Consider the following 14,827-nt stretch of genomic DNA (forward strand, 5'->3'; position numbering starts at 1 on the left):
TTTTCATCCTCTTTCGAAGATAAGTATCGCGAGTAATCTTTCTTCAGCCTCGAGACTTCCTTGCTACATCTTTTCATTTCTCTTTAAATAAAAATACTTGAAATACTTTGCCCGATATTACGAAACCCCTTTCGAAACCCGGATAATTATGATCTTGACGAAGGTGAATATATTCACGCTCGATCTTGAAAAGCTTAAGCACGAGTAAGCCTGTTACTTGTTATCGTTTGAATAATAAACGATCCTTTGCATAATAAACTTCAACCCAGATTTTCACGCGTTTCGATCGTATTACATTCTTCTTCGAGAAGTGTAAAAGTCCATAACGTCGGGCGAGGCCGTTAAATTTACATAAAAATTCGCTGTCGGGGGAGGGAAATCGAGGGCGTCGACCAAGAAAAGATCGCGGAAAAGGTTTATCCTTGTAGGGCGTTCTAGTCTACCGACATATTACAAAGCATGTTGGATTACTTTTAATCCGAAACTGAAACCAAATGAGCGTTAGTTTCTTCTTTGCAGCTCGAGGCGAGAAATTGTGGTATCCTCAGTGGAAATGTAAATCTTTCCATTCCGAAACATTTGCAGAGTTTCGTGCCACGTATCTGGAATTTCTTTCCCTTTTCCCTTCCTTCTTCGTTCAATTTATGCCAAGAGATTTTGGACTTTGTTCATTCCTTTTAAAATAGAAAATTGATTTATCTTTGCTTGATCATTAATCTCCATAATTATCGTGCATTCGTAGTCAGATAAGTAGCAGATACATTATATATAACCAGACAAGTGATATAATTAATTATAATCGAACAAGGTTCGCATAAGCTTTATTTATGATCAGACAAGTGGAAATAGTTGGAATAGATTGGATTAATTATGATCAGACAATTAATGTATGATAACCCATGGTCAAGAAGTATAAATTAGCTAAACAAATATAAATCATAATTAACAGAATAAATTAATTATAACGAGGAATAATCGAATAGAATAATAATTCAATTGTAGTCAAGTGAATAAGCCAGCCATGGGAGGACAAATAATCTATTGTTAGACAAATAGAATGAGTTAGTTTTGCCTGATGGAATAACCATGGCCAAGCAAATAGAATAACTCACAATTAATCATGTAGAGTAGATAATTGCGACCAAATAGAACAGATCAAATAGAATAAGTCAAGCAAATAGATTAAATCAAGTAAATTAATCTATATCCAAAGTAGAATAATACAATCATTATATCCATAATACAATTGAAATAAGACGTAAAATAATACATTGAAAGATGTATTCCTATCGAAAACCACCATAATAGCATAAGAATATAATTTCTCCAAATTCGTATTTATAATTGGTATTAGATCATCGTATGAGATTCTGATTTATGCAGTTGTGTTAGACTTCATGAATTTATATGGAATTCCGTTGTATTATCGTAGTCTCTGATACGTTACCGACTGTAAACGCGTGTGAAATTGCAGGTTGCGAATCACGTTGGTATAACGTTGGTGCATTCACCATCCTCTGGTGACGTGACAGGATTGTCTAAGAGGGAAGTGTAATTGCGCTACGTGTCCTTACGTATGGCAATGCGATATCGACTTCCTATACCCACATATTTACGGAAATTTGCATAGAAAATGGACTACCAGTTATTTCCATATCGTGTGATAAATTCTTCGATTCTTCTCGTTCGATTTTTGACCAACGTATGCGATAATCGATTGGAAATTGGAAATCGGAAATTGGAACTGTAATATTTTTTTTATGAGTTGATAGATGAAATCAGATGTGTGATGGATGGGTAAATTAAGGAATAACGAGCAGAAATTTTTGCTGAAAATTTTTTTGGGAAATTTTTTTCATTAAATTTTTCGACGTGCGAATTTGATAAATATCGAGAGATACGGATTGTTATGTTTAATAAATAAATAATAAAGGAGAATCGAAAGGGAATACGAATTATTATTTCAAGTCTGTCATTGACATTTCGTAATCTTTAATTTTTATAAATTTCTGTTTCACGAATTATAAATATTCGAGAAGAAATTAATTAGCAAAATTAATTTCTTTCTAGATTAATTATTCAAAGGATAATTCGATGTTAATGGAATCGATAATGCAATCTTCGTATAAGTAAACTACATATTGCTAATAGCCTGTCTTCGGCACACGTCAATACGTCAATCTTTTCCCTCAACAGGAAACTTGAAATTCCTCTTGTCATCCCTAAGGCTAATGAATATACCCTAATCTGATGTCCTGCTCTTATTATAATCGAATTTTAATCAAAATTTAATCAAAAGAAACGAATAATAATCAATCCACTGCAATGGAAACAAACTGAAAAATGAGCATATATCTACGATTAATTAAAAATTTAATATTTTCAATGTATAATTAATATAATCGAAAGGATTTAAAATTATTATAAAATTAAAAATTAATTTTCACATTTTTAATTTCCTCAGAAAAAGGAAAAAATTCCCAATTCTTTTTATCATCTTTTTTTCACAAGGAGTTATCTCAAATCCGCTTACAATAAGTTCCCACCCATTCAAATTCTCCATTCTTCGCTCCCTTGTAATTTTTCCCACGTGTAGATCCCTCGCTCTCTCCCCTCCCCTCCTCTTAATAACTTAATTCCCCGTCGCTAATGGGCCGATGTATCCGTAAATATAAATTTTTAATCGCAACCATCCCTTTCCCGCCGACAGGGGGGTATCGCGTTAATGCAAGCTGGCGATAAGAGAGATGAAAATTGGGTGAAGAGCGGAAGAGCTCTTGCCGATAACGACATCGAGCGGGAGGCTCGTTTGATCCTCGGCTTTAGACATCGATCCCTCCTGGCGCGTCCCACGCAATCGCGTTAGTTTCACACCGCATGCTTTACAAGGTCTGTCTATCGTCTATCGATGGAATGAAGGAGGGCCCCGGATGTTCGACGACAGAATGTCTGCGCCTATCGATTTTCGTAAACGTTATCGGCCGTACATATATATCCTTCCGCCTCTGTCATCACGATCGTCACGTCGCTCTTTTCGTTTCGTACGTATGCCCTATTACCAATTGTCAATTGGAACGCTTTTGTTCAAAGCGGTACATATTTATTCGAACCGCAACGCAATATCGTTTTTATTGGCGATGGTCGAGTATCCTCGTCGACCTCCGAGTTTAAAGGCTGCGAATTAAATTTCAATCGCGCGTGTGTGCGCGCAGCATTCGAATTCGCGCCAATTCTGTAATGGCACGTTGGAATTTTGGTATTTTTTTTTTTTTATTACGAGTATTACGATTTGGATCGGTTTCCTTTCCTATTTTGCGGTCTTGATAAGTGGAATAGGGATATTGCCGGATAGGCAAGTTACGGGACATTTATAGGACGAGACAAGTGGTGTAGAATAATCATCATAGTTTGTCGGGTAGAACAGGCCAGTTATGGTAGACAAGTAATGTAGGGCAATTATGATCAGCCGAGTAAGATAAGCCAGTAATAGTTAGACAAGTGGAACAAGAGTGCTGTGTGATCAATCAAGTAGAATAAGATAGTCGTTGCCAAACAACGATGCATTGTAGGAACGTGACTGTGGATTTCTATGTAAATACATATATTTTAAAGTGAAACTTTTTAATTCTAAATTTATTAAAAGTATATTAAGAATTGGAAAACTTTTTTTCAGGTGATGAATGAATGAAAGGCCGTTCAAAAATGCGAAATATTGCTTGTAATTTTTTTACACATAGCCTATCAGCAAATCAGATGAACAAATTTTCCTCGTCGCGCCTATCCAATTTTAAGTATAGTTTGGATAGCGATTAGATGAAATTAATATCGACTTTTTGAATTAATGGGATATTTGTTTGTCATATTAATTAAGATTTTAATAGATACCGAACGCCAATATTTTCAATTGATCTCGCATATTCGATTTAATTAGGCATTAATTATTATTCGTATTCTCGATGGTCGCTCGTTCCGACAAATGATTAATTATAAAGGATTATACTGACGTTTATTAGTGCATTCATAATATGCGCTTAATTAATTTATTTTTGAAATTGAGGGGATAAATCGGTATAATTCGCGTGTTTATGATCGTAATCCGTGGCCAATAATTAATATCAAGTTAACAAAAGAGTTAACAATATTGTCAAAGAACGTTAGAATTTTAAGAAAAGCCATGTTATACGATACCGTAATTAAAAATTACGAATATATTATAAGTAATAAATTGCCTCAGGCATGTTAAGGGTGTATTCTTTGTTCCGTCTCACAACTCGGATATTAAGTGATCCTTTCACACACTCGGCCAACGATTAAAGGTTAAAATTGCATTCAGACTATACGTATATTCATACAAAACGATCCTTTCTTCTCTCTAACTAGACTTCTTTTCTTTTCCATAAACTTTTTACGAAGAAAACTCATGAAACTCAGTAAAAAAAGACAACATCTATCTTCATTGTTTATAATAATAAGTTCCAAAAAAAAGAGGAAGAAATTCTTTGAGGAAGAAATTTAAAAGTGGAGTTAAAAAATTTTTAACGACAAGAAATCTTCCATCTCAGTTTCTATATATACATATATAGTAACACGATAACTTGAAATATATTGTTTCTTATCCATTCACATTTCAAGGAGGATATTATAGACACATTTCTTGGCTATCTCGTAGGTTTAGCGAGTGGTTGCAATGCAATATTAATCCGTACGAATTTTGAACGGGAAATAATGGCGAAGAAGAAGGAGAGGTGGGTAAGAAAAAGTCTCGTTTCCTTTACATAATAAATGCGCCGTTTTGTTTCTCTTTTTCCAACGTCCCTTCCAACTACTTCTGTTTCGTGCTCTCCTCGTCATCGCAGATTCATTCCTCTAACCCCTTCTACACGAGTTGCGAGTTTTCCCCCTTTTTGTCCTTCTCTCCTCTTGTCGTACTGCTCGCGAATAAAATGGGAAGGAAAAAAGGGAGGGGGAGGAGGGAAGAGAGGCGCGATAGCAGCGTGACATTATGGAACTTATCTGTAAAATAGGAATTTACGAGAGAAAAAAAGTAGGTGAAGAGGGACAGACGGACGGATCGGCAAAAATGGATAGCGAAGGTAAAAAGGAAGCACGGTTGAATTTTGATTACCAAAGCTTATTTCCCGTTTCCAATCTCGTTTCTTTTTTGATTCATTTTGTTACATTTTATTTGTTTATTTATTATAAAACGGGAGATACTCGCGTTGAATTTCTTCGAAAATACATGGGACTTTAAAATATCAGCGAAATGGAAATTTTCTTAAGACTTAAGAATTAATTTTAACGCTGATAAAAATCCGATTTGTGGAAATCTGTGAAACATGTTGCTAAATTGTTTTTATTCGAAAGATTTAATTAATTTCATTCATCGAAACAGAAGTTTCGATCCAAATTTTCACTCGTAATTTGATTTCAATTAATTAATTCAACAAATTGATTTATTAGAGGGATGCGTAGCATTACGTTATCTCACTGCTCAACAAAGTAGTCCATTGATTTTCGATCAGAACGCTAATTAACATTCTCTCTGTTCCTAGAGAGAGGTGAATTTCTCTCTTGTGTTTCCACGCATAAACGAATACAACCGCGATTCATCATTGAAAATATAACCACACTCGCGAAACATCGATTCGATAAAACTTCCATACTTGATTATCCTTCCCTATTCATCGATCGTTTTGCATCTGTTTACCGATTTAACGAACACTCGAAAATAATTGCGATTTGAACAAAATATCGACCGTTTGACCGATGCTTTTTAAATAAGAGGGGTCATCCCATTTATCGATTTAACGTTATGCATCTCGGATAAACGAGTTTAATTGCGAAAATACGTACACGTCGTGAGAAGTGAAAATTGAAAACCGAATGAATTTTCATTTATTCGTATATAGAAATTTAAAATAATTATCTATAAATTATATTCATGCAGGGTGTTAATATATTCCTTGGATAATCTAGATTCTAAACGAACGTAAAGATTGGTTTATAAAAAAGAGCTTTTGAAGATTTGTTTGAAGTTATGAACAATCGAAGAACGAGTGCACTCTTTGTTACATCTAAAGCAAGCTTAAATTGCCTCTCTTAGAATTATTTTTCGCCTCTCTTAGAACGACTCTCTAAAAGTATTTCAACATATTAACACTCTGTATAGAAAAAAATATTCATATTAATGGGATGAAGTATGATAAATTGAGATATTATGTTTTACCTGTATATGAATTATTTGAGAGTATAACCAAGTGAAATTAATAGATTGCGAAACGAGATTTATTAAGCTGAAGATTTATGTATAAGTATTTTTTTTTTAAATTCGCGACTGCTTTAAAAAAAAAAAGGATTGAAGATAGTAGAAGCGGAAGCATGTGCAACGTTGCTTGAAAGTTATACTAGGTTATACAGGGACCAACTTTAATCTAATTTTGTGATTTACTACATTTACCTTTACTCCGAAGCGACAGAGTATAAAACTAAGTTAACAGTCTCGCTCCATCAATTTTAATTTTACAAGCTCTTTTGTACATAATACTAGTTCTTCAATCCCTGGTACGAACAAAAACGATATCAAGAAGCAGTTGCCTTTACATTCATAATTCTCATGAAAGTTCTACAACGTTGTTCGTTATATTCATTTACGTTTTACAAGAGATTGAAGGCTATATTTTTTTGACATTACCCAAGTTTCAATGCAAGTAATGAGAATCTAACGAAAAAAGCAACGAAAAGCGAGATTTTAGTGGAATATTTATAAATTATAACTAAATTATAACAATAATCGATTATCTAATAATAAGTAAAATTAAATAAAATTCTAATAATAATAAAATAATAATAAAATAAAAATAAAATTCTAATAATAAATTCCTATTTATTAGAATATCGAACGAAGACTGAAAAAAACGAATGAAAAAGATGAAAAAAATCGCGAGGATATTCTTTTCGATAAAACATTCCTTCTTCCATGCGAATTCATTCGAGATATGCGTTTGAGCTACTGAAATTAAAAAATAAAAAAAAAGAAAAGAAAAAAACGCGGAACAGAGCACTTAACACCGAGAACTGGTCGTAAGTTTTTATCGGTTCCAGTCCGTGCGACATCGAAATCCTACGATACATCGAACACAACCTCGATTTACCAGCTGTCGTTTCACCATCGACATTTCATACGAGGGTTACTCCGCTCTTTTCCTCCTCTTCTCCCTCTCATTTTCTCTCCCTCTCCCTCCCTTTCTCCGCGCGCTTATGAGCGGCCATATATCGCGAACACTGGCTCTGGGAAAAGCTTATATTGATGAATCAACGTCGCGCTGGTACGCACGGAAAAGAGGAGACAGTATCTGATTTACTGGACCATAAATATCTCTAATCTGTAGCAGACCCGGTGCATCCTTCCGTCTCTCTTTCTTCGGTTACCGGCGGTCGGTTATACGCGTCTCGCTCTATCTTTTACGGGGAAACGAAAATTTATCTTCGTCCCTCTTTAACCGGTTCGGCTCTTCCTTCCGTTCTCCATTTCTCATCCGTTTTAGACGGGGTGAAAAAAGCACTAAATTACGAATCGGTGAACGGTGAATTGAGACAATCCGAAATTGGTTTCTGGAATCGGTTGGACAATGACATTCTTCTGGGATCGACGAGGTGAGGACTGATCGATTGGCGAAAATGGTTATGGTGGAAAGATGTAATATTTTAATAAGAAAAATAATATCTTTCTTTCTGTGTAATATCTTTTTGTAGTATACGATTTCGAAGGTTAAGAACAAAGTAATCAAAAAATAATTATTAAGAATAATTTTATTTTTGTGACTCGTCCAGTGAAGATATATTCGTAAAGTTCAGACATGTAACAAACACGAGATTATTTAGATTAATTTTCGTAAGAGAGATCTGTAACGCACTATAATACTACCCATGAAAATTTTATTTCTCTTCTTTTATAAGTTAACTTTACTTCGCATTCATCCCCATATTTTCATAATTTTCAACCAACATCGCGTAACGAATAATCCCGTACAAATTGAGAAACGGATAATACACTCGTCTCCAATCTTTCGCATAAAGAAGTTGCGGAAAACTTAATTGCGCAAGAATTTCGGCGCATACTTTGACGAGGGTCTGTAATAATATCACCGTTCATCGTTGAATCCATCCCTCAAACGTTTCAAGACAATACGGTTTCCATGGCTTTCTGGTAATTAGCCCGGAACATCCTCAAAGATCCTTGCGCGTGCACTCTAGTTATTCTTACGAGGAAATTAATCCTCGGCGCAATAAAGGAGTTTCTATCCAGCTAAACCGAACGAAACGAGATTCTCTCTCCCCGTGAGCGTAGCCTCGATACACGGACGGTAATTGTCGCGTAATTACGAAACTTGAATTTCACTACGAAATCTCGTTTATTAACATTAACGACCTTCCTTCCTGAGTCGAGACCCATTCTCATATTTAGAATATTTCTTCACCGATGTTAATGGATCAGAGAGTGATTGGATCAGAAAGTTAGATCTTGTAATGTTTACGATTGTCATTAGTAGATGAGGACAAGAGTGGACCGTTTCTGCGAGGATATATATAATTGTGAAAGATATACATTTATCGATGAATGGGTCGAGGTATCGTGTTCTTATCTTTTGTGCAGATTTATTTGATGCAAAGAATCTTAAATTTTCAAGCGAACGAATTCGACGATGCGCGAAAGTATATATTTGTTACGCAAGATTAATAATTTTACTATGCAAATTATTTTATTTGAAAGAAAGCTGAAAATTGATCATTGATATAAATAAATATGTGAAATAGATGGTACTTAATTCCAAAAATAAAGACCCATATCTGCCGAATATTGACATCCAAATAGAAATGATACCGATAATTTAATTCTCTGAAAGCAATTTTCAATCATTTCTTTTCCATATACCATATATATATATATACCTTATAAGCTGGTTGATATTCCCCGTTGACGTTGCTCATCGATTTCTTCTCGGCTCATCTTCGTTATTTTCCATTTCGTGCAATGATCCTGCAGCTTGGCGGAACGATCCCGTGGGGAGATTGGTCGGTGTTCTCGTGAACTATGCTCCATCGTGTTCCTCGGTCCCCTTATTTTACGTCGACACAACTGCCTGTCATCCTTAACGAGTTGAAGCCACGTAGCTGCAACGATGCCGCGCTACTCGACTCACCGGTTTGTCGTGGCATCGAGTTTTAGTTAAGCTTCTCTGCGAGGAATCTCGTTTGAAACTGCCTCAGGCCTAATAGAGGCCCTCTCCTCCTCTCCCCTCCCCCCACGGGGCACGATCTTGTTCGAGATAATAATTGTCCCCGAGTGTATGAATGTTTGTGGCGTGATGGCATGTTTATCAAGTTAATTAGCGGCGACAGTTTATCGGAATAGTCGAATTTTTATTTATATTTTCTAACGTATTTTTCCTTTTTTCTTAATCCGATTTATATTTTACGTCGAAGATTATTCTAGTATTCAATGAAATTCTATTTTAAATTGTTCGTTATAATTTCAATAACTACGTTTCAACATCTGGAGGAGAAAAGTATTTATTAAAGTCTCGATGGTGAGACATAAGTTCGGTATAATAATTTTTTTATTTTTATTCCACGTTTCGATTTACGCAACACGAATATCCAAATTTAAATATCACGAACGAGATATCGCGAATGTAGCAGATTCATAATAATATCCCGCCTCGAGTTCTCCCCAAGTTTCCTTAACAAAATTCAATCCTCTCGTTATATAAACGAACGCTTGCTTGTACAACGAAGCATCCTTCAATTCCGAATTTACTTATCATGAAAGATTGACGTTTATTTCGCGAATTGTATTATTAATAACACACTCAATATATCATCCGCCAAGGTAGAAACGTACTGAGTCTGGAAAATAAAGTTTCATTGCATTAGTGCGATAATTTCACGTGAAGTAAGGAAAACTTAAAATTATACAAATAAAACAACAGGTAAACACCAAATAATAAACGATCCAAATAGTAGATCTAGCTGGAAAATTTTCTACGTGCGTACAGTTATTTGATGATGAAGAGTTAAAGAAAAAGAAAAAAGTAAAGATTAGTAAAATAACGATTGAAAGGAATCATTGAGAATCATGAAAATTGTTGAACAGATATTATATTTGATGATATCACGCGTTTCTCTATCATGTCAACACTTTGATGATGTCATGGATAGATAGACAATTCTGCCCTGAAATCTCTGTTCTCATTAATCTCGTTACCTATAACTTTGTTCTTAACATTGCCTGTGAAGTCCATGGCAAAGTTGAACAACAGTGTTCAAAACAAAAGTTCGTGTCAAAGGGAAGCTAAAATCTAGGGCTCCAGTGATATGCATAATTATAACCATCTGAGACGTTCAAATAGGTCGCCCTGAGGATGCTTTCTCATTTTTGTCCCATTCTTCCAACTCGGTTTTCCAGCCATCATCTGAAAATGAAAGGTGAAGAATAAGATTCGAGCTGGTCGGAACGAACGTTAAGTGTCGTCGCATTTTTCTTCACTCCGTGAACGTCGATACAAGGATCTTGAGCCCGACTCCCTCTTTGAGTTGATCCACCGGAAATCAGCCTTTTGTCCCTTTCCCCATCTCCTTTACTTTTCTCTTTATTTCTGCTCCATTTTTCTGCAAAAAATAATATATATATATACAGGGATATTCATCGTTGATATTATTATCATTATTATCAATTATAAATTTTAATGATCGTGATATGTACATCGTGACGTATACAAATCAAAGAGAGAATAAATTATAATTCTCAAGTGAATAAGAATAAGAATAATTTCGTTAGAATATTACATCGTAAATAAATGTATAAAGAAATAAAAAGCGAAAATTTCAAGTTATTCAACAAAAAAGATTGCAAAAACTCGCTTATTTTATTAAAAAAAAAGGGGAGAAAAATTGTGAACGAACGATGCCTGTCATCAACAATGACATTTTATAGGTAGATAGATGTATATGAGAGATGTGGATTGAGTTACAAAGCGCTTGATCGCGATGGGATGATATACACCGGATTTTTACGACACGCAAGCGTACACATATACATCAGGATCAAGTGAGAGTTTCCTTTCGATTGGATGCGTTTAAGTCGACGATTTTGTCGTTACCTCTCGATCTTCCTTTCTCGATTCAAGATAGTAAACGATATTCGAAATCCTACGGGAGCAATTTTCTGTTTCAACGTTATCTCCAAAAAGATCTTGTGCATTATCTCTCTATGGATTTTAGCGCGATGTCTGCGTTTCTTTCGTTTATATTTATTTATCCCCCTGAACGATTAATCTCCAATCCGTAAATTTCAATTTGAAGATAATATTCGTAAATATAGCTTTTTTAGTATTTCGATGATGAAAATGATATGAGCTTTCCATTTTTGATATATTGATAATTATCGAGAATGCATCGAGATTAAAATAAATTTATTATTTGACGGGGGTAGATATTTATCGTTTATCATATTCTATATTTATTCTCGCGAATATAATTGATGAAATCAAAATATATATTCATCGTGTATATTTAAATATATTGTATATATAAAAAAATTCAATGAACAGATGTAAAGAAGAGATCATTTTTGAACGAGGTCCTCGAAATTATAACAAATGGATCGATAATAATTTTCTTTATTATTTCAATCAAAAAAAAAAAAAAAGAAATTCAATCAAGACAGAATCAGTTTGATCATTTCCAATATATATTCCATGTATATATATATCCACTTGAATAACTTCTGACCAACATATGAACTCAAATAAATTTACACGGACAGACTATCACGCGGTGTATCCGTATATTGGATGTTCGATCGATTCCCTTTTTTCATAAAGAGCTATCACACCGTTGGTTTACTCTATGCGCGACATGCGGGACAAAAGCAAATTTATATTTTCATCCGGTAAACAGTTCAGTTTTTCCAATCTTCAATAATTTCTTTTCAAAGTTTTAATGCTTGCAAACAAACATCGTTGCATCCGTTCACTTGTGATAATGATTTTATATTATACATGTATACATAATGTCTCGCTTAACTCATTTTAACTATTTTATCGATAATGATCATTATATTAAAAAAAAAATATATTATATTAAAAACACTTTGATTTGTAACAATTATGAGATAATATTGTGATCTTGACACGATCTTGGACATACAAATTTATAAAAATCATTCAATATAAATAGTAAAGGAAAGATTAATGAACATTTATTTTAACAAGTATTTAAAACATCGTCCATCAACTTCAACGCACTTGTATGTATTTTTAGAAGATTTAGACTTTAAATAAGTATATCAAAGATAATACACATCATTTTGAATGTTTTTTTTAATTACAAAGAATACTTAAGAATATTTAAAATTTGTTGAAGTTGATTGGAACACCCTATATCTCACGATCGATTCTCACATCCTCAATAATCCCGACTCGAATGACGGCGGGCTTAAAAGATGTCTGAAAGCTTTCGCCACGTCTTAAACGACGTTACGGAACGTAAAGTAAACGGTGGCAAAGGCGCTTATCTATAGTTTCGTCGGGCAACACCGGATTCATTCTGGATCGTATCGACTTTGTTGTCGGTGAAAAAGACCGATTGCACCAGGTACTCGTTAGTTACTGTCTCTGGCAAGTAGAAAATTACAAATCGTCGTCCACTCGAGACGCCACGATGACTAATCGTCCCTTTCTATCACGAGATCGGTCTCCGATCTACGCTTCTGAATATAGTAGTATTCGAATCTAGACGTGTCAGTTTTGGATTTGTCTTCGTGTAATCGATTGTAAATAACTGAGATTGCTTCTGGAAATTGTCGTAACCTTTAAGAGAAATCTTCGATTAGTTATCTTAACGTGTTATTGATATATTTGTCGCTTTCTTTTCTTTTTTTTTTAGGTTTCTTTCATAGGACGAAGACAAGTTATTAGAGCTTAAAATATTGGACGATGCTCCTTTTTTTGTATAATTTTGAAACATTCAGCGAAGAATTAAATTTATTTATAAAGAATTAAGTTTCCCCATAATCGAAAAGTTATTCTGCTTAAAGATTAAAATTCCAACGAAAACAAGGAAAATCCTATTTCTTCTGGCAAGCGTATCAAATCTCTTTTAAATCTCGTATAAATCGATTCCGTGGAATTTTTCTACTCAACTGCCAGGTTGGCTATGATCTCAGTTACGCTACGATGAATTGCCGAGTTATATTCCTCCTATAGCGGAAACGTGGCCATAACTTGCCCAACATCGTATCGAGAAACGTTAAAGTGGTTCGTCCCGAAATTACATCCTTTATTTGAATTATGAATCACACCATCATAATTTCGGGATGTAATATATTAAATCCGACATATCATCTCCGCAAAAATCTTTCCCTTCCCTTCCATCACCTTATCCAATTCGATCTTGTTTCGTTAACCCTGATATTCGATGATGTTTTCGCGAAACTTTCATCCCAGAACGACAAGATGAAACGAGAAAAACGACGAATCCCATAAGATTGGCCTTAAGCCTCGAATGAAACCGCAACGATGCGGAAGCTTTATCGTTCTGACCGATCCTATTGTATCTCTTTCCTCCAAATTAGAACAGTAATAAATAATATTAATGCATATATCTTACGAAATTTTTACGAAATTTTTAACATGTCGTTTCCACGTGTTGATCAGTTGCGATATAATTTCGAAGAGAGTAGGCTTTAAGCTCAATATCTGAGCGGTCGTTTAACCTGGAAAATTGGCGATCCCTGGATACGAATAATCAAATTTTTGCTGGCCCTCTTGCCATAATATCGTGCCAAACCGCAGGAAATTGGTTCTCGGTATAGATAAACAGACGATATAGGTCGCTAATAATAAACATATGTATATATATATATATCGTTCAAGAAAGATTTTCGATTTCATCTATCTACAGATTAAATTTGCAAATCTATCAAAATTTATCACCAGCTTCAGAAGTTCAAATACCTTTCAACGAACAGCTATTTCCCCTCTTGTCCTTCGCAATCCCAAATCTTTTTGGCACAATTCAAATATTCTATATCTATATACAGCGATATATATGGCCTTCCACGGCGTCTACACTCGGAATAGATTTTCACGATTAGGAAACAGCCATCGTCGCTCGGTTGAAAAGAAGGGGAGGGGTGGTAAAAGTATTCGCGGCAGCTGGCGTTGAAAATAGGGTGCTCCGCTTAATCGGTTCTTCCATTACTTAGATGCGGCGAACCTTGCGGAGGGAGTGGGGCGCTCGCGCGCATAAAATCGCATTACCTTCGAGACAGGCACGCGAAACTCTCTCGATATCGCGGAGTCTCTCTGCGGGGAGGCTGCTCGAAGTCTGAACTCGAATCCGTTCGCGGGGTTTAATGCCTGTACGTCTAACGACGAGACACGCTGTGACACGAGCGTGTTAAACAGCGCGCACACGACGACCGGATATGTATGCAGCGCATACGTTTATTGCGATCCTTCTTGTTTGGACAGGGAATACGTGGTCACGTATCCGTGGAGGACTCCGTAGACGACCGTGTTTATCCTTCCACACAAAGGGAGCAAATTCGGCTTAAAGGTAAACGTTGCTCGAGCGGTCACGTTATCGTGGCAATTGATACATTTGTTGGTCTATTTGGATCGGACGAAAAGTTTGGTAATTAAGGCTGTTTTGGTGGTTTCTTCTTGGAGGGAGTGAGTAGTTTTGATTTGATCCAATCTCTGAGTGGATTGGATAAATTTGTCGAATTTCGATTCTTGAATTCCTTTTTGTGAAATGTAATTTG

At 35.2% G+C, this 14,827-nt stretch overlaps 1 protein-coding gene and 1 long non-coding RNA gene across 9 annotated transcripts in view; one reads left to right on the forward strand and one right to left on the reverse strand.

Annotated features, from left to right (window-relative positions):
• The window catches only part of LOC108002561 (peroxidasin), a 282,659-nt gene that overhangs the window by 38,395 nt on the left and 229,437 nt on the right, over window positions 1-14,827 (forward strand). The gene's annotated exons all lie outside the window — the stretch shown is intronic.
• LOC108002562 (uncharacterized) overlaps window positions 1-14,827 on the reverse strand; it is a 51,054-nt gene that overhangs the window by 26,039 nt on the left and 10,188 nt on the right. For 2 of the 3 annotated variants that reach the window (XR_001766887.3, XR_003698769.2), the window contains exon 2: window positions 8,950-10,668. This is a non-coding gene — a long non-coding RNA (uncharacterized LOC108002562). The remainder of the gene's footprint in view (window positions 1-8,949; window positions 10,669-14,827) is intronic. The other variant, XR_003698768.2, reaches the window with a different exon arrangement.

Source organism: Apis cerana, linkage group LG1, assembly GCF_029169275.1.
Source record: "Apis cerana isolate GH-2021 linkage group LG1, AcerK_1.0, whole genome shotgun sequence".
Taxonomy (NCBI): domain Eukaryota; kingdom Metazoa; phylum Arthropoda; class Insecta; order Hymenoptera; family Apidae; genus Apis; species Apis cerana.